Genomic DNA, 22,658 nt, shown 5'->3' with positions numbered 1-22,658 from the left:
CTACAGATTTCTTTCTCAGGATCCCTTCTCGCGGTCTGCTCTGGGAACCCCTCCTAGGACAGGCGGTAGGTTGGGTTTTGGGGAGACTGGTGCAGGCCCAGGTGGCAGAGGGAGGTGGGGGGTCCCAGCCCTCGGCCACGCCCTGTCTCAGTGTGGACCACCAGTAAGATTTGGGGTACCCGCTGTTTGCAGAGTGGGAGCCGGCCTGTAAGCCCCCACCCTGGACTCACCTCTGTCGGTCTCTGGGAGCCGCTGGGCAGCTGTGCGTAAAGCCTCTCCAGGCTTTGCCATCAGGGCCACCGCAAAGGGGACACACAGTGACCAGGACCTCAGCTTCATCTCCCCCCCGCCTCATGGCATCGCCTCGTCTATAAATGGGACAATAAAGTCCCACCTCGAGGGGTCGTGGGAGAAATTCACCTTCTCTGAGAGAATGTTGTAGGGCCCGGCATGGAGCTGCCCCAGTGCAAGCAGGGCCCAGGAGGGATATATTTTGTGTGCGGGTGACAGTTTGAGTCACTCCAAATCAGCGTGTCAAGAGTGTCTTCACCCAGGCCCATGCTGTCCCACGAGAGAAATACCATGACAGCCAGAGGGACCCATTTGCTTGTGAGGCTGTCCCCCCCTGGAACCAAGGCTCCGGACGACCCTATAGGTCATCAGGGCATCCAGCCGACCCCACGCGTTCACCCTCCCGGGGCCTCGGGAACAAACAACCACAAACTGGGTAATTTAAAACAATGGAAATATATTCTGTCCCCATCTGGAGACCAGAAGTCCAAGATCAAGGTGTGGGCAGGGTGGCCCTCCCTCCGGAGGTGCCAGGAGAGGGTCCTTCCTCCTCTTCCAATCCCGGGGCTCCAGGCGTCCCTGAGCTGGTGGCTGAATCACTCCTGTCTCTGTGGTCACACGGCCCCTTCTCTCCTCCTCTCTTATAAGGACACCTGTCACTGGCTTAGGGCCCCTTGGATAGTCCAGGAGAGGCTGGTCTCAATCACACCTGCAATGATCCTTTTTTCAAATAAGGTCACATTCACAGGTTCGGGGACTAAGACACGAACCCCATGCACCCGACGTGGGGACGGTAAGAACACCCCACAGGGAGGAAGGAATTTCTGGAGCATGTGTGGGTTCAGGCCTGACTGAGGGCTCCCAGCCCCGGGGCACCGGAGGGGGACTTGGAGAATTTCCAGGGAGTGACGGCAAAGCAAGGAAGGGTCCCCACGGTGCAGGGCCTCGGGCGGGGCCAGCAGGTGAGCTGTGCGAACCTGGCAGGGCGCTCGGCCTCCGGGAGCCTCGGTTTCCCCGCCTGTGACATGGGGCCGACAGTGGTCCCAAGGCATGGGGATGCCATGAAGGCTCACGTGACAGCGGGAATGAGCCAGCCACCGGGTCCTCCCTGACTCGGGGTGAGGCCGGTCGGCGGAGGCAGCCTGCAGGTGACAGGTGACAGGGTCCAGGTGACAAGCGGATGCCCCAGGCCACCTCTGGAGCCCACCCGCAAAACCCGAGGGCTGGTGAGCCGTGTCTGCCTCGCCCTCCAGGGAAAATTAAAGAAATGAATACAAGGTGGCCGCGGAAAAATGCAGACTGCGGGCCATTTACGTGAGTGATTAAAATTCTTTGGCCGGCTACGTTTCATCCCACCTCCAGGACACAAATATTCCCCCTTATGAAGTTCAAATGCAACGTGTCAGATGGGGCCGGTTGTTGGGGGGAGGGGGGTCCCTGCTTGCGCACTGGCGGCTTAGCCCAGAGCCCGGCGGCGTCTTCAAAGGGGCCCCGCTAATCACCCCCTTCCCCAGCGGGCTCTCGGCCTCCCGGAGGCTCAGCCCCTCGCCCTAGCACGAGCCCTGCCCCCGTGTAGACAAAAGCACGCGGCTGCGGGGCCACATGTGACCCTGCAGCATGGGTCGCTGCCACTGGGACCCTGCCCCTGTCCTGTGACACCACGGGGCCCCTTTCTGCTCTCCTGTTCCCTCTGCCCTGGGCTTAGCCCCTGCCCCCCCCTTGTGCCCTGCGCCCGGACATCAGAGCAGGCCATAGTCCTGCTCCGTTCCGTCCTGCGGGTCCACAACATAGTGCCTGGGCAGGGTGTCCAGACCTGTGGGACCCGGCCTGCCCCTGACGTCCAGCTGTGTGCCCCGCCTATGCGCCTCCAGAGAACCCTGAGTCTGGTTGGCCTCTGCGTCGCACATGCTGTTCCCTCTGCCTGGAATGCAGCCCTCCCCCTTCCGGCTAATGCACATCTATCCTCTGGGTCTGTAAGCATCGGCTCGGGCAGCCTGAACACAGGTCCACAGACGGGGCTCACGCAGCAGACGTTCACTGGCCCCGGGTCCCGGAGGCCGGAGCCCAAGGTCCAGGCGTGGGCAGGGCCGGGTCCCCCCCGAGACCTCTCTCCTTGCGTGTGGACGGCCGTCCTCCCCCTGTGTCCTCACGGGGTCGTCCCTCCGTGCGTGTCTGTGCCCCGATCCCCTCTTCTTACAGGGACCCCGGTCACACGGGATCAGGGCCCACCCAAACCACCTCGATTACCTCTGTGGAGACCCTCTCTCCAAATGAGGAATATTCCGAGACACTGGGAGTCAGGGCTCCAGCATATGAATACGGGGGACCCACCTCAGCCCACAACAGGGTCTCCACTCCAGTGTCATTTCCCCGGAGGACCTTTGGCCCATGGGCCCCCTGCAGAACAGATCAGAAGCACCTACCACCTCCTGTGCTCCCCCTGCCCGGGCCACGCGCACCTCGAAATTGCTTGTTCTCCATCTGCCCCTCCCCCGCAGCGTCCTTGAGGACAGGTGTCCATCTGTCTTATAACCACCGCTTACCTAGTGCCTCTCCCAGAGCAAAGGTTCAGCATATATTGGTGGGAAACTGTACAAACTCGCTGGGGCCTTGTCTCATGCAGTCACTGTTATGGTTAACACACACACACACACACACACACACACACGTACACAGGGTCCACGTGTCACTCAGGAATGCCTTCACTAACAACTAACGGGGAGCCCCACTAACCTCGACTTTTGTTCTCACACAAGGAGTCTGGAAATAGGCTGCCACTGCCGTCGGCTCAGTGGCTGGCCTCTCTACGGTTCTTCTGGCTTGCCGTTCCCGCCCATTGCCTCTTGGCTGCAAGATGGCTGCCACAGCACTGGGCCTCACCTCCACCCCCAAGGTGGGAAAAAAGAGCGCCCACTGTGTTTGTCTTTCCTTTCTTTCTTTTTGGTCAGGAAAGTTTTAGACATCCCCCAAGTTCCCAGAAGCCTTCCGCTTATGTCTCAATGGCCAGAAATGGGTCACATGGCCATCCCATGGCTAAGGAGGCTGTGACAGGACACCTGTCCTCTGCAGTGGGAGGCAGTGAGTCAGAAGGGCTAGATGTGCGATCGGGCGCCCGAGCTAGCAACGTCTGCGCAGGCCCGAAGCCCACAGCTCACTTCAGCCGTCTCCGCTGGTTTGTCCGTACTTTTTGAGCCCCGTGAAGGGCACACAAACCGTGTAGCCGTGAGCCGCCCCTCCTCCCACGGCCCCTCCTGAAAACACCCCACAGCCCCGGCCCCCCGCCCCCTCCCTCCCCGAGGCACTATTGCATCAGAACCTGCCTTCTAGAAGGACAGAAACCCTCCCGGGGGGTGGGGGTTGGGGGGGACGGAAGGGAAGGGAGGAAGCCCCGGGGACCAAGCAGGACCCCCTGCAGGGGGGCCGGAGGGCGGGCTGGGAACACTCACAGTTTTACCCCAACACGAGTGAACGAATGAACGCACGAATGAATGCATGAAGGGATGAGCGCAAAGATACTGCCTCTGCCCCCGAGAAAAGTGTGGGCACGTAGTAAAGAGGCCCCACGGGGTGTGGAAATAGGTTGGAGCAGAGCCCTCGGTGCGAATCTGGAGCTGGGCTGGGCCGTTGCTCCAGGCTGGCCTCTCTCTGGGGCTCAGGCTCCTTATCTGGGGAGCAGTGGTGGCCCAGGTCCCGGCTTCCTCCCGGGCTCTGCCTCTGTGTCCCACACTGAGCACAGAGGTCTGTGCGCAGGTGTCCCGCTTATGGGGGAGGGTGGGCGCACGGTCCCCGGGAGGCCCTGCAGACAGAGCTCAGAAGAGCCCGGGGCCCAGACAGGGCTGCCCCGGAGAGACGGCTTCCAGGACGGGCCCTGAGACCAGCAGGGGGAGGGCTACTGCTGGGTGCTGGGCGGCTGGCACTTCTCCGGGGAGTAACTAGGAAATAGAGAAGCTTCCTTAAAAAGCGTGAGAAAATGGGGCCCTGGGAGGGACGCAAGGGAGAGGACTCGAGTCAGGCGCCACCCAGGCATCCCTTTGACCCGGGGACGGGGCGGGGGGTGGGGGTGGGGAGGAGGGACACTGTTGTTATCCCTCTTCCGTGTGTGCGTGTGTCTGTCAGCCTAGCCCGTCGTCCCACTCCTCGCCCTTGCACCTGTGGAGAAGGACAGCTGGCCTGTTTGGGGAGTCTGCCTTTGGCCCAGAGTTCTAGGTAGGGTCCAGCAACTTGATGGAAAAGTTGTACGTAACTTCTGCTTCCAGCTCTGTGGGCATCCCCAGTACTGGCCTGGCCTTGCCCTCCGGACACCCACACGCTGGGGAGCCAGCTGTCCGTGACCATGATCTCAGAGAAAGGAAGCTCGGGAGGGAGAGCCACAAAATCTCACAAGACAATTCCCGCTCTGGCTCAGCAGGCTGGGCTCCTCAGAAAGCTTGCTGGTCCCACTGAGACAAGGGCGCAGAGGTCAGAATTTTGGGCACGGAAGCTGGGGCAGGGTACCCGCGAGGACCTACAGAGTTGGGGGTGGAGTGTGATTCCAGAGGGCGAGTGGTGCCAGGGGACACGGTCTAGCCAGGGCGCAGGGTGTCACTGATCCCTGGATGTCCAGCTGGATATCAGAAAGGCGTGTCTTCGGAAGAGGAATGACATCCTAAGGCAAGACCCACTTTCCCTACAACAAACTTAGATCAAGCCCCAGCGGGATCTATGGGAGACGGTGTAGGAAGTGCATGCCCTGAGTCAGAGGAGTTTGGGGACACCTGGGGCTCCCCAAAGCTCACCAACAAAGTAGGAGGTCAAGTACATACAAGTTCAGGATCAGCAGGGAGAAGTGACGTTATCCACCAGGACAGAAGTCAACACTCTCCAGGGGCAGAAAAGAGAACAGACCATCCCCACAACGTCTCACCCACAAGGTGCAAAACACAAGAGAAAATCAGTCGACATGGGAGAAAAAAGAAAAAAACCGACAAACGGGAAAATGAGACCCACAGTCAGAAGAAAGCAGTCAATAAAAACTAAATACACGATGACTCATGGGCCCATGCAGTAATTACGAGGGCACAAAAAACATTAACCATCAAAGAAAAAAAAAATAAATTGACTTCATCGAAATTAAAATATTCTGCACTTAGGAAAACATGATAAAAAAAAAAAACAGAAAAGCAAATCGCAGACTGAGAGAGAATATTCCCAACGCACATCTCTGACGACAGACTCTTAGAATATATAAAGGACTCTTACCGTCGAATCCCGAGACAAATAACCCAATGAAAATATGGGCACAGGACATGAACCCACACTCCACAGAAGGAGATATCCGACTGGCTACCAACAAACTCATGAAACGCCGCTTGTCATCGTTAGTGATCACAGGAATGAAAAAACACAAAAAACGAAACCCCAGTGAGACGCCGCTCGACACCCACCACAACTGGCTCACGTTAAAGACGGGTTTTTACCGGGTGTGGGAAGGGACCCGGAACATCTGGGATTCTCCTGCGTCGATGGACTCACTGGGCAGCTTCTTGTGAATTCAAACACCCTTTCACTCTACGACCCACTTGTTCCAAAGCTGGGTGTTCACCCACGAGAGAGGATAACGTGCGCCCGCGGGAGACTCCTACACGTGCGTCCAGAGCTGGTCCCTGACACGTGAACGGATAAACCTTCTAGGGTTTGTTCGCAACGAGAAGGGACAACCCCGTGGACACACACGGCCTCACACCATCTCGCCACCGCCACGGGGGGCCAAAGGAGACGGTCCCAGAAGGGAACACACGATTTCCACGTGTTCCACGTGGAAATGCTTCCATTTCCACAGGGCTCCGCAGCAGGCGACTCGAACCACAGCAGCAGGAAGCACGTCGTTGTCACCCGCAGACGGGGGAAGGCTGATTGATTGCCAAGAGGCACAAGGGAACCTTCTAGAAAGGTTCGATAGCCTGGTAAAGGTTGCGGCTACCCAACCACCTGCATTTGTCAACCCCGCTGAATTGAATACTTAAAAGTGACGGACTTTGTTGGATGTGAGTTATACCTCCATAAGGCTGGTTTTTTTCAAGCCCAAGGCACTGGTGTCTGCCCTCCCCTTCCTCTCTGCCCCAGACCAGATTGCATACCTACCTTAGGCGGGTGTGAGTGCCCAAAACCAAATGCGTTCTCCATGAGCTTGGCCAGGGCTGGATTCCTGAGTGTGCGTGGAAGGGACAAGCGTCAGCCCGATGGCAACGTCACCCACGAGCGCCGCGTCCCCTGATGGCTGTGCCGCGTCAGCCAGCTACCCCCGGGTCACAAAGGTCTAGAACAGTGAAGGTTCATGTGTGTTGTACATTCTGCATCGTAGCCAACAGTCTGCCCCACACTCTTCACGCCAGGGTCTAAGCAGAAGGCAACGCTCAATGGCAACGCTTAATGGCACGTCAACACTTCCGTTCCAAAGAAGGATATCGTCATACATTCCGTTGACCAGAGTAAGCAGAGAGCCAAGCCCAGCAGCCCTGGGCAGGAACGCGGGCCCTTTCTGCAGGAGGCACTACCGAGTCTCACGGCCTCCAGGGGGCTGTCCCCTTCTCCTATGGGGAGGGGATGCAATCAAGTGTGAACACAGATGGCATAGATCACATCTTCCAACCCACCAACACACACACACAGACACACACACACTGCAATCCTACATAGAGCCTCATGCCTTGCAAAGCTTTCTCATACCCACAGTCCCATTTGCAAGGTCAGAGACTTAAAGACGAAGGACAACCTGGGACAAGGAGCCCTTTGGCAATTCGAACCATCACCCAGTCCCCACGCTGACTCATTTCTCCCGAGATGTTCCTCACCGACTGGTGGCCCTACGGTCCCCTGTCCCCCAGGCTAGAGGCCTAGGTTTCATCTCTAACTGCCCTTCCTCTCCGCCCCTCCACATCAACCAAGAAGTGTGTAATGAGGATCCTTATTATTATAAGGAACAGAACTCTCAGCTCAAACTGGATTAAACAACACAGGGATGGGAGTTCATGAACCTAGGCACAGAAGGTTCCAGAAGTTCAAATTGTAAGGCCAGGAACTGTTTGTTTGTTTGTTTGTTTGTTTGTTTGTTTTCTCTGTCTCTTAGCTCTGCTTCTTTAAAGTTGGCTCCATTCTCAATGAATGGCAACCCCTAGTGTTGTGCAGTGCACAACCTGCACATCTGTCCCTGGTGGCTGCTCACATATGATGGGCTAAGGTGGGAATAGGAGTAGATAGCAGGCCACTCCCATTTCTGGGCAGCCAAACCTTCAGACATAGGAGGCATGCTGGGCAGGGCTGCATGGTTTTAGTAAACCCATGTGAGAAAACCACCTGAGGGTAGGGAATGAACCACCCAAAGAGATGTGAGGGAACAGTGCCCTGAGTGCACAGGGCTGGGAACTGTGCCTGACACCAACAACTCATAATTCATCGGCGTCAGTTAGAACACTAAGAATGCCTTTTGCTTTGAAGTTGGTCCCACCCAGCAAATATTAAAAGCAAGACCAAAAAAGAATCAGACTATCTCCAGGGAACTTAACTGCCTCCAAGAACAAAGGTTAAGGGGCACCCGGGTAGCTCAGGGTGTTAAGCGTCCGACTTCGGCTCGGGTCATGATCTCACGGCTCATGAGTTCGAGCCCCTGCATCGGGCTCTGTGCTGACAGCTGGGAGCCTGGAGCCTGCTTTGGATTCTGTGTCTCCCTCTCTCTCTCTGCCCCTCCCCTGTTCATGCTCTCTCTCTCTCTCTCTCTCTCTCTCTCTCTCAAGAATAAATAAACATAAAAAAAAAAAAAAGGAACAAAGGTTAAGAACGTGTTTTCGGAATAAAAAAATAACACCCAACAAAGTAAACTTTGTCATGTCAGCCATCCAACCAAAATCATCAGCAGGAAAATACAACCTGAAATGAGGGAAAAAAGTCAACCCTTCAAACAGGCAGACAAAGGACAAAAATGAGAGGATCCAGTAGACCAGAGCATGGAAACAGGTGTGAGCAGTATTCCACACGACACTAACGCCAGAGGGAAGCATTAGCAGAAACTGGCGGAGAAGCCTACAAGATCTCTGCACATTTCCTGCACATGGAAGGTTATTCCCCAAGCAAGTGTTTTATGTTTTCCAAAGCTGCTGGAAAGATGGAACGTATGAAATAGAAACAAGGAAGATACAAAAAGACCGTGTGTGGATTTCTAGAGATGGAAACAATAACATTTCAGATGACTTACACCCTGGCCGGGAGGATGAATGGTGGGTTAGACGTTGCAGAAAAGAAACCGGAATTTGCCGAAATGAACCACAGAGAGGGAGACGACCGGCAAAGAAATGGACAGGTGACAGGAACTGTGGGAAATGTTTAAGTGTTCGAATATAAGTGTCGATGAGATCCCTCAAGGAGGGGAGGGAGCTAGAAAACAAAATATTTGGAAAAGTAACCTAAAAAGTTTCCAAATTTGTTGAAAACTCTAAGTGCAGGGATCCAAGAGGTTCAATGAACCTCGACACAAGCAACACAAAGAAAACCACAGGGAACCCCATCATTATCACAGTCTCTCTGCCAAGTCGCTTCCCTCCCTGTGCCTCAGTTTCCTCCTCTGTGCAAGGTCAGGGCAGGAGAGGTGAGAACCTGTGAGCCTCCAGCATGGGCACCCTTGCCAGGTGGACTAAAGCAAAGCACCCTGTACTTGGGAATCGGCATAGCATCTCCTGGGTGCTGGATTCAGAGGAGCTGGGGCCGGTCTCCACTGCCAGCCCCTGGTAGCCAGGGGCCAAGCCTACCTGGGCACTCGGCCTGAGCACTTCTCAGCACACACTTTCCCAGAAGCCAGTGAGGGAGCCAGCAGTGGGACCCGTTGTCCCAGAGACAGAGTGTCCCAGCAAGAGGTGACCCACTGTCCCAGTCTGCCCGGGCGGAGGGGGCCTCCAGGGCAGGGGGCTTTTCATGATGAAACCAGGCAAGTGTAACAGAACCACCACCCACAATGCCACCCCCTCCCCCTCGTCCTCCCCCTCCTGCCACCTGTCCTTCCCAAAGAGCAGGGTAACCTGTACTGAGCACCGAGGAAGCCACCGCTCTTAAAAGTGGGACCTCACCAACCTTTCTCTCCCACCTCCAAAATGATTTCTTTGGAGGCGGGTAAAACCCAGTGTTGTAGGCCCCTTCCTGCCATCGTGGACCCTCAACTCCTCAGAGAACCCTTGAGCAGAATGGACCAAATCTGAACATATGTGTATGTCCATCGCAGTTGTGTTTAAAATGGTAAAAAAATAGGGCGCCTGGGTGGCTCAGTCGGTTAAGCGTCCGACTTCGGCTCAGGTCACGATCTCACAGTCCGTGAGTTCGAGTCCCGCATCGGGCTCTGGGCTGACAGCCCAGAGCCTGGAGCCTGCTTCGGATTCTGCGTCTCCCTCTCTCTCTGGCCCTCCCCTGCTCACACTCTGTCTCACTCTCTCTCTTAAAAATAAATAAACATTAAAAAAAAATTAAAAAATTAAAAAATAAAAAAATAAAAAATAAAAAAATAAAAAAAAATAAAATGGTAAAAAATAACCTAAACGTGCATCGGTAGGGGTGAATAAATACATCTACGTGATACCGCGAAGAAGTTCCCCTCTAACAAAGCGGGGAGCTGGGTTCAGTGTCCAGAAGATTCCACGATGTGCGGGTACCTGGATAAAGTTCCGGAACATCAAGTCTGTGGTCCGCTGACAGGGAACGGAATGTTTCTATCTGGGGACTTGGGGAGAAGGCGGCAGGTGTCCCAGGGTTATCTCTGGAGGCAGAGGTGGTGATCAGCTGGTTTTTACTTCTTTCCTTGTGCCTTCCTACACTGTTCAAATTGTTTGTTTATATAGTCAGTGAAAGTGGCCACGGAACTTCACAGTTTATAGCACAGTTTCCCCATACAGGTGCTCCCTGCGTACGTGGGAAAGGGGAAGTGCTCTAGGTCTCAACCTCTGTCCCCTGACATCTGGGACCTGGGTCAGTCTCGCTCTGTTGCCTGCAAAGAGGGGACAGAAGAGCCAGGTCCGGGTCTGGCAAAACAAGAGGCTTTTGTCCTCAAACTTGGAACTCAGCCCTGTCACAGATTTTGCTTTCTTGGGAAGGTTCTGGGGCTTCTAGGAGCCTGAGGAGGTTAGAGGTAGAGGGAAGGACGCTTTGGTTGGCAAAGTACAGGCACACAGCTTGGATTCCCTGAGGTGGTTACACGGCTCATGTAACTGGGAGATTCAGGAGTGGATGGTTCTATCTGCAGGTATAGCTTCCCCTGGGGTTCTCTTGGCCGCCATCGGTTTCTCTTCCTCCTCCTGTTCCTCCATATATACTTCCTTCGGCCCTTCGGACCCCTGCTTCTCCTAGCAAGCCCCGGGGAGAACTCAACTTACTCCAGTCTGGGCCACACGCCCATCCTTGTGACCAGGGGATGTGGGGTGGGAACCAAGACTGCCAGCCCCTTCGAAACCCCACGAGAAGAAAAATGGTAAAAAAAAAAAAAAAAATTATCCAAATAAAAGGCAGCGTTGCTGCCTGAAGAAGGAGGGGAACCCTGCTGCACAGAAAAAGAAAATCACAGAACACGATCCCCCACAGCCGCATTCGGTGGACCCCGGGACCTGTCTACACGGCTAGCACATGCCCAGCGTCTTGCCGCTGTACGGCTTCCGAGGTTTCCACGGGGTCTCGGGCACTCGCTGATCCTGGTCCCTCTGATCCCCAGGCAGCCCAGAAAGGCAGACAATACCATTGAACCCCTGCTGACGAGGGAGCTGAGGTTCAGAGAGAGTGATAAGTCGCCCCAGGCCACCAGGGAGTAAGTGGCAGGATCGGGTGGCCCGGCGTCTTGCACAGCTTTGCTCTCGGGCGTGAGGCGTCAACGCCATCGACACCCCCACCAGCATCCCCTCCATCGTCACCGCCGACAACACCGTCACCATAACAACAAAAACATCCCGACCGCCTTCCGCCAGGCAGCTCGTCGCAGAGCCATACTTCTTAGCTGCAGCCACAGCCAAGGAACTGTGGACCGAAACAAAGGCGGAGATTTGACTGAGTCAGATTTTCCTAGTGGGAACTCCTTTCTTGGCAGCCGGGCCCGGGCCCGGCTCTCGTGTGGCGGGGTCCCAGCGTTCCGCTCCCAGCCTCGCAACGCCTCTTCCAAGATAGCTGAGCTGATTCCAAAGGCCTGTGACCGTGTTCTGGGGAGAAACACACGTGAGTCACCGGGGCTGACATTCCCGGGGATCTGACAAGGTTTCTACTTTGGGAACCTGCTAACGTTGACTCAGCAGAGATTCACCCGGCAAACTGGCCGGCGAAGCTGAAAACATGCGTCCGCCCCATGAGCCTCGTGGGGGCCAGTGCAAGCCGGGGCTGGAGCTTGCGTCCCTGTGTCCGGCGTCTCATGGGCTCCCTCGTGGGGTCTGGGACGGAACCGAGGCTACGCGGTCTCGAGGGCAGGAGGCAACAAAACTCAAACCCCACTCTGCGTGTCTCCAGAGCTCACCATCGTGATTGCCACAGGCTGTTCCCTCCTGTCCCAAGGCAGGGCCCTGCCACCCGCTCACGGACTGGGGAGCCCCACTGTGAGATGGGGCCTCTGTGGGGAGAATGGCGAGGGGGTCCCGGCCGGTGCTGAGGATGTGTTCCACCAAAGCTCCCTGGAAGAGCAGCGCCACATCAGGGGGCCACTCTGGGGTACAGACGACCCTCTCGCTCTTCCTCCTACAAGCTCTTGCTGCCTCTTTCCTGTGCGAGACCTTCACAAAACGCCCAGAATCGTCTCCGGCGGTGGTCAGCCCATGGAGACACCCTTTCCTCTCTGGGACTTGCATCCCCGGTAAAAATCCCCAGGGCCCCCCCACCCCACCCCGCAGCACTATGGTGCACAAACCCTCCACTGTGCTGGTTCCTTAGCAACCGCAAGCCGCTGCTGAGGGAGCTTGAACCCCGGGCCAGGCTCCAGGGATGCACAGCGAGCCTCCTACTCCCGATTTTGAGGAGCTCCGAGCCTTCTAAGACACAGGGAATGCAGGCACTGTGTTTGCACATAGAAAAAGCACCTGACTCAGGCTTGGAGAGTCAGGGAGGGTCGCTCAGGAGGCGTGAGACGACATAAGGCCTGAGGAATTGTCAGGCGAAACACCCAGAGCACAACGGTGCCGTCACCCACCACGTGAGGCCTCTGAGACGAGAAATGATGATGTCATCTGGAAATCAGAGATCCCGTGAGGAGGGACGTGAGGGCCTGGCTGTCAAAAGGGGCATGGACATAGGCGGGGGGCAGATCTCGAGGGCTGCCAGCCAAGACCACGTGGCAGGGTTTTATGTAAAGCTGATGTACGGGCCGAGAACAGGCCTTCTGGCCGCTGGGTGGGGAAAGGATTAGAACAGAGCAAGACTGGAGGTTGAAAGGCCAGCGAGGAGACCGTCAGAGCAGCCCCAGGGAGAAGAGACGGTGGTCACGGGGGCGGTGAAGGAAATTTTGACAGACCCAAGAGCTCCAATGTCAAAGAGACCAATTGGTCTCCAATTGGTCAAAGTGACCAATTTGCTGATGGCTCCCCCCCCCCGCCCCCGCCAGGGAGTGATAGAAAGGGTGGTACCAAAGAGGACCCCACGGGATCCGTTTGGACGAAATGGAGGGATTGTAGTAAGTCTGGAATAAGAGTGAGTTTCTCTTTTCTGGTCACGGCGTAGTAACTGGAACCGTATTAGCCCCTCTGCCATGACAATCCTAAGACTGAACAGGAGATACTAAGCCATGGTCTTCAACTTGTATCAAAGGCAGAACAAGGCTGTGATCCCCAAGGGAAGGAAAAAAGTGAGCCTCACGATCTCCCTGGGCCTGTGGTTGGGGATGCTTCCCCACGGCAGTGCAACGAGCAGGCATCCAAGTAGAAGAAAGAGATCCCAAGGGGCGCCCAGGTGGCTCAGTGGGTTAAGCATCCGACTTCGGCCCAGGTTATGATCTCACGGTCTGTGAGTTCGGGCCCCGCGTCGGGCTCTGTGCTGACAGCTCAGAGCCTGGAACCTGCTTCGGATTCTGTGTCTCCCTCTCTCTGCCCCTCCCCAACTTGCAATCTGTCTGTCTCTCTCTCAGAAATATAGAAACATTAAAAAAAAAATTTTTTTAAAGAAAGAGATCCCACTGAACTGAGGGAGCAGTGAGTTTGGGATAGCTAAAGCAGCTACAGTCTGCAGGGCTGGAATCTGGAGAAGAGGAAGCTTCAAGGGGACGAGGAGGAAGTCTATGTGAGGTCACCTGAGGCTTAACAAGTGGTATCATCCCCTAAAGGTTTGAGCGCGGGACAGAGATGCTGGATGTCAAACAGTGCTAGGGACCTTGGGGGCTCTTGCTCAACCAGAGCAGAACCTGCTTAAACCCTGAGGCGTTTAGCTGTGACACCAGAAAGACCCTATCTTAGTAGTAAAGACCACAGTTTAGAGTAAAGCCTACTGTAGGGTACACAAATCCTGAAACCAAGCCTCGACAAGATTTTCAGTTTGGAGCTTGATTCTCACCAAGTTAGAGATGTTTGGAAGACATCTAAGGCTTTGGGCAGGTCCGCAATAACAAATAGTAAACCAAGAGCACACACATTCAAGCAATCAGCCAGGAATTGAGCTGTCTGCTAGAACAAAAATCAACCCTTCTTAGAGAAAGATATCTGAATCCTGATGATATGATGAACGTATCGTCAAAATGTCCAACACGCAATCAACAATTACCAAATGCACAAGTAAACAGGAAAATGTGACTCATAGTCAAGAGGGGGAAACAACAGTCGATAGAAATCAATACCAGGATATTTTGGATAATAGACTTCTCGGACAAAGCGATGATTATAAACACGATCAAAGAAGTAAAGAAAAATATGCTTGAAGAATTCATGGAAAACGCGGCTATAATAAGGGAGCAGATAAGGAATTTAGGCAGAGAAAGTGGAATAGTAAATAAAGAACACAATGGAAATCCCAGAACCGGAAAGAGTAACAACGGAAATGAAAAGTTCATTGGATGGAATCATGAGTTATTCAGCGTGAAACCTGCCACAACATAGGGTATCCGCGTGGAGACGCTAACATACATAGCTGGACATGGGGTCTGAAATTCAGCAGGGAGACCAGACTGGGAGACAGGTGTTTGAAAGTCGTCAGCAGGGAGGGGAGAATGGGTAAACTTGCACCTAACGCTGTGAGGAGCGAGATAATCCTTGCCTCAGCCAAAGCCTTCACTCCCACTGGGGAGGTAAAATGAGCAAGAAAACACCAACCTCTAGAGAGCTTAGGTAACTGCTCTCTAGAGCTGTTGGGTGGGGAAAGGATTGGAACAGAACACCCACTCTTTCGATCCCACCTCTCAGAGAACTCTCCCTCCCCCCCTCCAAGCATAGCCTCAGCCAACCTTTCCCCCTTTTGATCCCCAACTACTAATTACAAACCCTTCATGAAGCAGAGAGGGGCCTTGGGGATGCTTTCTCTGCCAATTAGAGCTGGTTTGGGAAGATAACTATGAATGGAGCTCCTTGCTGGGTGCCAGGCACCCACTCCCTCCCACCCATTGCAAAATGTGCTCTGTGATCTTACTTGATTCTGGAACCAGCAGCCCTCCCATGGAGGCCCCATACCCCAAGGCTCCCGGAACTTGAGTGGGGGGGGGGGGGGAGTGGCAGCTGTCAGGAGCTGCTCTTGGCAGCCTAGGTCCCAGGACCTGTTGGAACAAGGGATTCAGCCAGGCTGCTTGGATGAAGTCAAGGAGTTCCCCATCCAGTGGACAGGTAATGACTAATTATAGTCTTTATCTGAGCTCTTACCTGGAGCATTGTGTTAAGCATGTTACATTAATTGCCCTAATATCCCCCATGAAGTGACAAGCCCTCATCTTCCAGGTGAGGAGACAGAGGTTTAGAGTTCGGGGAATAACGCAAGGACAAGACAGAAAGCAGTTAAGACTAGGATCTGAACCCAGGTCTCTCCGACTCCAGAGCCTGTGTGTTTGGACTGAGGTGTGTGCCCATCTGGTTTTCAAACCTATTTCTTCTACGCTCATCTCGGTCTCTGCAAATGGCTCATCCTTTTCCTTGTTGCTCAGGCTAAACCCCTGGGAATCATCCCTCTTCCCTTCTCCCACAAACAGCCGATTTAGAAACCAAACCTTGTTGTCTCTACTTCCAAAATATGCCCTGATCTGGCCCCGTCTCTCCGGCTACACCTCCTCTACCCTCTCCAGCTTTGTCTACTGGGATGCCCTTCTCACTGCCTTCCTTGTACAGCCCCCCACCCCCACCCCACGGTAGCCTGAGTGGTACTTTGAAAAACTTACTCAGACCAGTTGCTCTCCTGCCTAACACCTTCCCTTGGTTTCACATTCTGCTCAGAACAAAATCCACAGTTCTTACCTCCAGGGCCCCGCACGATCGGCCCCTCCCTCCTTCTCGCCCTCACCTCCATTCTAAGCCCCTGCTTCTTCTGCTTCAGGTGCACAAGCCTTTCAAACATTTCGAGAAAGCCTAACTCTCTGTTCATTCCTCAGGACCTTTGCCTTTACTGGTTTTGTGTCCTCTCCAGATCTTCACATGGCTGACTTCTCATCAGGTCTCAAGTCAAACGTTACGAGTCTTGCCCCGACCACTTAACTGAGGTGCTCCAACCCCAAAACTGGTCTCTAGCCCATCTTCAAGCACTCGTCGCTCTCCAAAGAGGAGGAAGCAAGATGGCGCCCGGAGTAGGTAAGATGTCTTCCTGGAGGAGTTAGAGGTGACGCTGATCTCAAAGGAAGGAGACCCTGGAGAAGAGCAGCAGGGACGGTAAGTAAGGTGCAGAGGCAGGAATATACGTGATATAAATGTGGGCTGCTGGGGGTGGGGGGGAGCTGGGAGCCCATGGCTTATACCTAGCAAACTCCTACTCATCCTTTGATACCCAGTCTCAATGACCCCACATTTAGGAAGGCTTCCCTAAACCACCCCACTCCCATCCTGGACAGAGATGATAATAATGATATCAATGGTGATGCAAATAATAAGCAGAACGGTCATTAAGCACCTTCCATGCCAGGCGCAAGGTGTGGATCTTACGTGCATTGTCTTGTCTAACACCACAATAATCATCCCCATTTTTCAGGTGAGAACCTGAGGGTCGGTCACTGAGACACCCCCCCACCCATCCATAGTTGGTTTACACCTTCTCAAACTAAGAACTTCCCGGAGTCACCATAAGGCTTTATTTGTCTTCTGACTGTTTCCCCTTCTTCCATGTCCATATACATACACTGGGAATGCCACCAGGGCAGGGACCGTCTGATCGTTTTCTGGATCCCTGGAGCCTAGCAGAGGAAGTGACTGAGTGAAAATTGTTTGAATGTTGGATGGATGGATGGATGGATCGATGGATGGATGGATGGATGGATGGATGGATGGATGGATGGAAGGGTGGATGGATGGATGGATGGATGGATGGATAGATGGAAGGAAAGAAGAGTGGATGGATGGATGGATGGATGGATGGAAGGAAGGGTAGATGGATAGATGGATGGATGGATGGATGGATGGATGGATGGATGGATGGAAGGTAGATGGATGGATGGATGGTTGGATGGATGGATGGATGAGTAGATGGGTGGTTGGGTAGATGGATGGATGGATAGATGGGTAGATGGATGTGTGGGTAGATGGATGGATGGGTAGATGGGTGGACGAATTATTGTATAAAGAAAGGGTGTCTACATCCTCCCATCCCTCCAAAATGGTTAGTTTTGTGACTACTTCAGTGCCGCCCATTGAAAGATGGCTCTTTTGTGTGCAGGGGGCCAGGGGCTAGGCCCTGCCCCTCCCACCTTCCCCAGGCACATTCTTCCTCCCTCCCGGTCACTCCCTTATTAGGCCTCATATCCTGGCACCAACTTGAGGGGCTCAGCTTTCTGGGAGGCTCTGAATGAAACCTCCATGATCTTCACTCCCCCACCCCTTGCAGATGCCTCTGGCGTTGGCCTCCCCCTCCTCAGCCTCCCAAATCCAGTCCCCCAGCCGGCCCCCACCCCCAGCCCAGAGTCAGTCACCATCACTGCAGCTGTCCACACTCACAAAGCCCGACTGTTCGATAAGGCTGTGCCAGCTGGAACGAGACACTTCCCGTCCGACGGGAGGTTCTGCACGGAGCCTGAGGGCAGCTGTCGGCTCGGGGGCGCAGAACCGGATCTGGGGCCTACCCAGGGCCAGCACCCTCCCCGCGCCCCCTCCCTCGGCGGAGGCTCCCTTAGGGCTGGTCTGGGGTCCCAGAATTGGCTTCTCAGATTGAAAGGATGGGATGGAGACTCTGAGAAGGAGGCTTTAGCTGCTCAACCCTCCTCAACCCGTGTAGCTCCTGACCCCGGGTTCCAGCACCTTAGGAGAGTCTGGGTGCTGGCAGAATTTGGGGACCGTCTCCCAAGGGTGGTGCTGTCCTCCTTAGTCATCAGCCACCCGTGATGGGGACCGTGCGTGGAACGCGCTCTGCCAACATGGCCACCAGGGAGGCCAGAGCAGGGCATCAGTCCTCTCTCTGGAAGAGTCTGGAAAAACCATCCACGGAGGGTCTTGAGGGCAGCCGAGACCGCCACTCCGGCCCCCTCATGTTCACAGCTCACGAGGCGCTCACCAAACGGCTGCTTTTTGAGCACCTACTGTGTGCCAGGCAGGAGACTCCAACAGGCCGAACCCCTGCCCTCATGGAGCCTGTTCTCAAAGCACAGCCGCCTCTGCCTGGGGCCGACCCTGCCCGCAACGCCCCGAGACCCCGGGCCCCGCTGCCTTCCCCGCCGCCCCCACCCAGGGACCCAGCAGAGCTGGCTGGAACCCCAAGCCAGGGAGAAGAGCTGCGTCCCCTCCATCCTGAGTGTTTACAGTTGAGCTCAAACCACACGATGGAAATTACTCTGAAGTTCCTAATTGCACATTTCCTTCCTCCAAACATTTTCTTTTGACGGTCGACTTTGAAAACATTCACCACTTAATTCTCCCCAGGCAGGAAGCGGGAGAAGGAAGGAGGCTGCTGAAGGGGGCGCCAGCACCGCCCCCAGGCTGCTCTGGTGTCTCCAGCAGGCACCCTGGAGTCCCAGGCGGTGAATCCTGCCCCCCCCGCCCCCACCAACCTTCCGCCCACCCCCCCCCCACCTGCTAGGTGACCTAGACCTTTACCTCCTTGAGTCTCACCTCCTCATTCGTAAAATGTGATAAAGATCCATCTGCAAAGTCATGGCGTGAGATGGCTGGGCTGGCACGTAGTAGGTGTTCAGTAAACGTTAGGCTCTTTCGGCTCGGTTTGTCGGGAGACAGGCAACAGGTAGAGACAGGATTCTCCCAGCTACTGGCTTCGCGGGCTCACAGCACGGAGAGGTTAGCAGAAGCCTGCCCTCGCCAAGGATGTGAAACGAGGCAAGACAGAGAGGGAGGCTTAGCGAACATTGGCACTGACCCCTGTGGGTCACTGTGGAGGCGGCTGGGTGGGCTTTGGGATCGGACAGACTAGGGTCCGGTTCTGGACTTACGTGTACTTGGGAATGTCACCTGGTTTCGTGGACCTTCTGCATCCCCGCTGCGAAACGGGCCGTGGAACATTCAGGATTGTGCAGAGCACGTGAGGCGGGCAATGTGCGTAAGGTTTTGCAGAGGGCGGCAGCATTCCTGCCCCAGGGCTGGGGGTAGCAGGGGGCCTCAGCTCCAGGGGTGAGGTGGCAGATAGGGCCCCAGGGTCAGGAGACACCCTCTGCTGGTGCTACAGCCCAGCTGCGGGAGCACCTGGGGCCTCCATGGCCATTCTGCCCAAGACTCTGACCCCTCCATCCATACCTGGGCCCTGGAGCCAGGCAGCCTGGCTTCAGCCCTTACTGGCTGTGTGGCCTTGAGCAAGCCACTGAACCTCTCTGGGCCTCTGTCTCTAACCCCGAACACTGGGTACAATTACTGCGTGGCTGGGCTGATCGGTGAGTTAATGCATATCACTTCAGGTCCCGGCACGCAGTAGGCGCTCAATAGACGTTAGCATAATTTTTTTCCATGACTGTTAGCCGTTCATTCCTAAGCTTGGTGCCGGCCCTGGGCGTCCCTGGAGCTGAGCTCCCCAGCCACCTCCCCAGGCATCATCCAGACAGAGGTCAGGATGCAGTTTCTCTGCTTGGAGCTCCTCTCCTGTCCCCACCGCCTGGCCTCCCTTGTCTGGAGGCCCGGCTCTGACACGGCCCTCCTCCTGGTGGCTTTTCCCGGCTCGGGTTGCGGGTTACCCCAGCTGGACCCCGCACTCCGCACACCCCTCTCTCAGCACTCCCTACGTCCCTCGTAGGTCACATGGGGGCCTATGTCCCACTGGACCCGGGCTCCTGGAGGACGGGGCTATGGCTCACCTCTGGGTAGCCATATCCAGAGGGATAGGGAAGTAGGCCTAAAGCGATCACTCTGGAGGTGCCGCGGGGAAACCCACCGTGAGGCCACGAGGGCAGGGTGGCAAACAGGGGCGGTGGGGAGATACAGAGAATGAGATGGACTTGAGATTCTTGGAAGGAGGTTGGAAGGAGTCTGAGAGCTGGATCCAAGACAGGACCGATGGACAGGACCCCCCGGATGGTCTCTGGAAGGACATGTCCGGGGTGACAGATGACAGGGGAGCACCATGGAGCACCAGGCTGGGGCTGATGGGTGAACAACAGTTTGGTTAGGGGTGTGGTGAGTTAGGGGTGGCCCTGAGCACCCGATGGGAGATCGATCTGGGGGTGCCCCTGGGCACCCAATGGGAGATTGATCTGGGAGTGCCCCTGGTCACCCCATGGGACACCGAGGAGATGCCTGGGACATAGATCTGGGGGTGTCTCTGAGCACCTGATGGGACACCGAGGAGAAGGTTGGGAGATCGATCTGGAGGTGCTCCTGGGCACCCGATGGGAGATAGATATGGGGGTGTCCCTGGGCACCTGATGGGAGATCGATCTGGGGGTGCCCCTGGTCACCCCATGGGACACCGAGGAGATGCCTGGGACATAGATCTGGGGGTGTCTCTGAGCACCTGATGGGACACCGAGGAGAAGGTTGGGAGATCGATCTGGAGGTGCTCCTGGGCACCTGATGGGAGATCGATCTGGGGGTGCCCCTGGTCACCCCATGGGACACCGAGGAGATGCCTGGGACGTAGATCCAGGGCTCAGAGGAGACGCTGCAGCTCTGAGATGCCCGGCAGTTACTGCTCATGTTTCGCCCCAGAATCTCCAGCTCCCTGAGCTGGGACCAGGGCCCAGGCTCCACTGCCCCCTCCCTGGCCCGGACGCTCTTTCCAGCCCTCCTGGTAGTTTTCCAAGAGGACGCAGGGCGGACGAAGCCCGAAGAGGAGCGTTCCCTTGAAAACACAAATCTTTCCAGCCGTTTCCCTCTTGACTTATTGGCAAAAGCCCAAGATCTATACATTTTTTTTTTTTTCTGGTGAAAATAACAGCAAATCTGCCTTGGTCACTAACGCTGTGAAATCGGAGGCAGCAGACAGAAGATTCCCCAGCCTCGGCTGGCCTCCTGAGTCAGAAGGGGCCGGCACGAACCGGGCGCCAGGGGCTCCGTGCCCGGGAGCAACAGGTGTGGGCGGGGAGGGCCCGCTCTCTTCCAGACGCCCCCTCTCTGGAGGGACCCGATGCCCTCCGTGCCGACGTCACCACGTGGGCAGCGGGACTCCTGGATCTCTCTCCTGGGCCAAGAGCAGCCGGACATCAGCACACCCCAGACGGAACCCCCTTGTCGCCTCCCTTACCATGGGTAAGTTGTCTCCCCGCAACCAGCCCCCCAGCCACACACCTGGGCTGACTCCTCCCCGGCGCCCCTCCGACTCCCCTCCTCTGCTCTCGAGCCCGCCCTCGGGGCTCCGGCCGCACTGGCATCTCCCCCAGGTGACACACACACCCTCACACTCTGATGACCCCTGCCCGTCGTCCCAACAGGACCTTGCCCGCGTCGGCTCCCGGCCCCGCTCCCTTCCGTGTGGACTCCGGGTTGCTCCCAGCGGCCCGTGAGGCCCTCCGCCGGCCGACCTCGCCACTCTGCAGCGCGCCTGCTCTCCCTGTCCCGGGGTCCCCGCCGCTGCCCGCACCTCCCCCTGAGCTCCAGTCGGGCCCGATGAGGCCATCTGGCTGATACGCCCGTTTTCTGTCGTTGCCCACGCTGTTCCCTCTCCCACGAAGCACTGCCCCCACCCCAGCTAAGCCAGAGCCCCCCTCCCTGGCATCCGGACGCTTCTGCTCCAGAAGTGCGCCCTCCTCCCTCCACCATGTGCTGGGCACCGCCCTCCGCCTCCCTCGCCAGGCAGGGCACCCTGTGCACGTGGGAGGCAGCGAGGGCCTTGCTGAGAAGCTGGATCCCACAGCCAGACGCAGCCAGGCTCAGACCCGCACAAGAACCGCGAGACCCCAGGCAGCTCATCCGTTTCCAAGACCCGCTGCATCTCCACGTATAAAACTTAGGGGACGATGTGACCCGTCCTTCGGGGATGTCCCTTCATTCTTTCCACCGTGTTTATGGGGCACCCGCTATGTGCCGATCGCGGTTATAGATGCGGGGGAGAAAGCAGTGAGGGAAACGGCCAGAGGCCCTGCTGCAAGGTTGCAGACGTCCAGCAGGTAACAAGACCAACGCCTAAGCTGTTCCGTGCATCAGGTAGTGCTGAACGCTACGGACTACGGGGGGGTGGTGGTGGCTGCAAACAGGGGGATCAGGGGAGGCCCCCTGAGCAGCCTTCAAGAGGAAGAGGAAGCAAACCGTGTGGGTGTCCCGGAAAGAGTGTCCCCAGTGGAGGGCGTAGCGAGTGCTAAGGCCCTGGGGTAGGAGGCTGCCTGCAGAATGTGAATCTGCGGCAGGAAGGCCGTCGTGGCTACACTCAAGGAAAGGGGGAGGGGGCCATGCGGCCAGAGACGGTCAGAGACGGGCCGGGTGGGGCTGAGCGGGGAGACGCGTGGGCTGCAGGTCTGGTCAAGACTGCGGTTTCTCTGAGACGGAGCCCTTGGAGGTGAACCCGAGGCTCAGGGTGTGACAAGATCACTGCCTTCGGGGGCAAGAGAGGGGCCAAAGGGCCACAGGGGCCCGTGTAGTAAGCCAAGGCGGCTTGGGCCGAAGTGATCGGGGAAGAGGGCAGGAAGCGGCGAGGCTCCGAACGCCGTGCAGATGGCCGGGCCGACACGTAGAGCGCTTTGGCACATGCCCAGCACTAGTCACACACTCTGGGGGCCGGGAATTTCGTTTGGCCAGTAGCTGATTCATGTAACACGAATATGGAGGGGCCAGCGACAATTACTCAGGCCACACACAGGGGACAGCTTTTCTTTTTTTTTTTTTTTAACGTTTATTTATTTTTGAGACAGAGAGAGA

At 56.1% G+C, this 22,658-nt stretch overlaps 1 long non-coding RNA gene across 1 annotated transcript; it reads left to right on the top strand.

Annotated features, from left to right (window-relative positions):
- Nucleotides 1-11,222: 11,222 nt before the first annotated feature.
- Nucleotides 11,223-18,053, top strand: LOC131488898 (uncharacterized). Its single transcript, XR_009250292.1, has 3 exons — nt 11,223-11,502; nt 15,859-16,097; nt 17,910-18,053. It is a non-coding gene; the product is annotated as an uncharacterized LOC131488898 (long non-coding RNA).
- The last annotated feature ends 4,605 nt before the right edge of the window (nt 18,054-22,658 follow it).

This window comes from Neofelis nebulosa, chromosome 10 (genome assembly GCF_028018385.1).
Source record: "Neofelis nebulosa isolate mNeoNeb1 chromosome 10, mNeoNeb1.pri, whole genome shotgun sequence".
Taxonomy (NCBI): Eukaryota; Metazoa; Chordata; class Mammalia; order Carnivora; family Felidae; genus Neofelis; species Neofelis nebulosa.
The sequence above is the reverse complement of the archived record's forward strand: the minus strand, read 5'-3'. Positions and strand labels throughout refer to the sequence as shown.